The sequence below is a fragment of the Lithobates pipiens genome, unplaced genomic scaffold (assembly GCF_037356315.1).
Source record: "Lithobates pipiens isolate NorthernLeopardFrog02 unplaced genomic scaffold, aLitPip1_a1.2 Scaffold_30, whole genome shotgun sequence".
Taxonomy (NCBI): Eukaryota; Metazoa; Chordata; class Amphibia; order Anura; family Ranidae; genus Lithobates; species Lithobates pipiens.
This window is the reverse complement of record NW_027507791.1, coordinates 30,831,768-30,834,307: the sequence shown is the minus strand read 5'-3', so window position 1 is coordinate 30,834,307 and position 2,540 is coordinate 30,831,768. Positions and strand designations below refer to the sequence as shown.

General features: G+C 54.7%; 1 protein-coding gene across 1 annotated transcript in view; it reads right to left on the bottom strand.

Annotated features, from left to right (window-relative positions):
• Nucleotides 1-2,322: 2,322 nt before the first annotated feature.
• CREB3L4 (cAMP responsive element binding protein 3 like 4) overlaps nucleotides 2,323-2,540 on the bottom strand; it is a gene marked incomplete in the record, with an annotated part of 12,291 nt that continues 12,073 nt past the window's right edge. Inside the window, 1 exon segment of the mRNA XM_077463927.1 lies at nucleotides 2,323-2,450.

Genomic DNA, 2,540 nt, shown 5'->3' with positions numbered 1-2,540 from the left:
TGCGGGGCGGTGAAGGGTTAAGGCGGAGGTGATATGTACAGGTGTGTGGGAAGTGTACGGGGCGGTGAAGGGTTAAGGCGGAGGTGATGTGTACAGGTGTGCGGGAAGTGTGCGGGGTGGTGAAGGGTTAAGGCGGAGGTGATCTGTACAGGTATGCGGGGCGGTGAAGGGTTAAGGCGGGGGTGATATGTACAGGTGTGCGGGAAGTGTGCGGGGCGGTGAAGGGTTAAGGCGGGGGTGATGTGTACAGGTGTGCGGGAAGTGTGCGGGGCGATGAAGGGTTAAGGCGGAGGTGATATGTAGAGGTGTGTGGGGCGGTGAAGGGTTAAGGCGGAGGTGATCTGTACAGGTGGGCGCGGCGGCGAAGGGTTAAGGCGGAGGTGATATGTACAGGTGTGCGGGAAGTGTGCGGGGCGGTGAAGGGTTAAGGCGGAGGTGATATGTACAGGTGTGCGGGAAGTGTGCGGGGCGGTGAAGGGTTAAGGCGGAGGTGATATGTACAGGTGTGCGGAAAGTGTACGGGGCGGTGAAGGGTTAAGGCGGAGGTGATATGTACAGGTGTGCGGGAAGTGTGTGCGGGAAGTGTGTGCGGGGCGGTGAAGGGTTAAGGCGGAGGTGATATGTACAGGTGTGCGGGAAGTGTGTGCGGGGCGGTGAAGGGTTAAGGCGGAGGTGATGTGTACAGGTGTGCGGGAAGTGTGCGGGGCGGTGAAGGGTTAAGGCAGAGGTGATGTGTACAGGTGTGGGAGAAGTGTACGGGGCGGTGAAGGGTTAAGGCGGAGGTGATATGTACAGGTGTGCGGGAAGTGTGCGGGGCGGTGAAGGGTTAAGGCGGAGGTTATGTGTACAGGTGTGCGGGAAGTGTGCGGGGCGGTGAAGGGTTAAGGCGGAGGAGATGTGTACAGGTGTGCGGGAAGTGTACGGGGCGGTGAAGGGTTAAGGCGGAGGTGATGTGTACAGGTGTGGGGGAAGTGTACGGGGCGGTGAAGGGTTAAGGCGGAGGTTATGTGTACAGGTGTGCGGGAAGTGTACGGGGCGGTGAAGGGTTAAGGCGGAGGTGATATGTACAGGTGTGCGGGAAGTGTACGGGGCGGTGAAGGGTTAAGGCGGAGGTGATGTGTACAGGTGTGCGGGAAGTGTACGGGGCGGTGAAGGGTTAATGCGGAGGTGATATGTACAGGCGTGCGGGAAGTGTGCGGGGCGGTGAAGGGTTAAGGCGGAGGTGATATGTACTGGTGTGCGGGAAGTGTACGGGGCGGTGAAGGGTTAAGGCGGAGGTGATGTGTACAGGTGTGCGGGAAGTGTGCGGGGCGGTGAAGGGTAAGGCGGAGGTGATGTGTACAGGTGTGCGGGAAGTGTAAGGTCCGGGAGGTAAGCTTCCGCTCTGCTGACAACAATAGAGGGTGTGGGGAGATCACCGGAGCCAATCTGCAAGCCAATCATTGTTAGACTCCAGACTGTTTACTGTACAGTGAGGGAAAAAGTAGGTGAACCCCTCACAAAGAAATGAGACAACCGAAAACATAAAAACTACCTTTTTATTAAAATATTTAACATCCCAGGAGATATCATCTGACCCTCCCAAAAATATATATGTATATATTGATTAGTCATATAAATAATATAAAATAATTCTCTGAATATCAGGAAGATCCAGTCCATCGGGGGTTAAGAAGTGCGAGAAGCGGGAGGCGGCGGCTCCGGCAGTGTAAACAGGCGTGACGCTCCTTTACACTCGGACTCTGATCAAAACATAACCAGAAAACGAGGAAACGGTTTCTGCGGAAAAAAGGGGCGGGGTGGAAAATAATCACAGTCAATTTTTTATTTTTTTGCTGAGCCGCCAATTTCTCGGTTTGCAAACTAACAAGTAAGGCGATGTGTATTTTTTCGGGGCCTTGCCCTCAGAAATTGTCCATTTTTTTTTTGGGGGGGGGGGGGTGCACATATCCCAGCCGGTCGTTTATTTTCGGAGAGGGTGTACCGCAAGCACCCGTGTGACCTGAAAGCATTGTGTCCGCCTCCTTCTCCCCTCCTTGGGGGTGTGTAGCATTGCGTCGTCTATTTGTAACGTCGTCCAATCACAGCTTGCATTGAGTGTCGCCAGGTAGGTTTCTGCCTTCTGCTTGGTCAGATCTCATCGGACCGGGCCGTCTTAGAAGGGCCTTTCCCCGCAGAGCGCCCTCCTCTGTGGAACTGTAATATGTCTTTCTGTCCAGGGGGAGGAGATTCCGAGGGGGCCAGCTCCTCGGGGGCCGGCCTCTCTGGGCTCATCCCGGGGCCTCCGTTTTCTGAGCCCACCTCTTCCTGCATAGGGGGAGGGGGAATGCCGGTGAAAGCATCCAGAACCTTCTCTTCCAACTGGAGTTCAGGTGTTGGGCTGTCCGATAGTCCGGGGGTCTCCGTGACCTCAGAGAAGCCTCCTGTGTTCAGAATGTTCCTGGATATTACTGAGAAGAGTGCAGGGAAAAAATAATATCACAGCGTCCATAAAAATCTATTTTCTGAGGTTGTAGGAAGAAATAGGAGAAGGAGAAAGA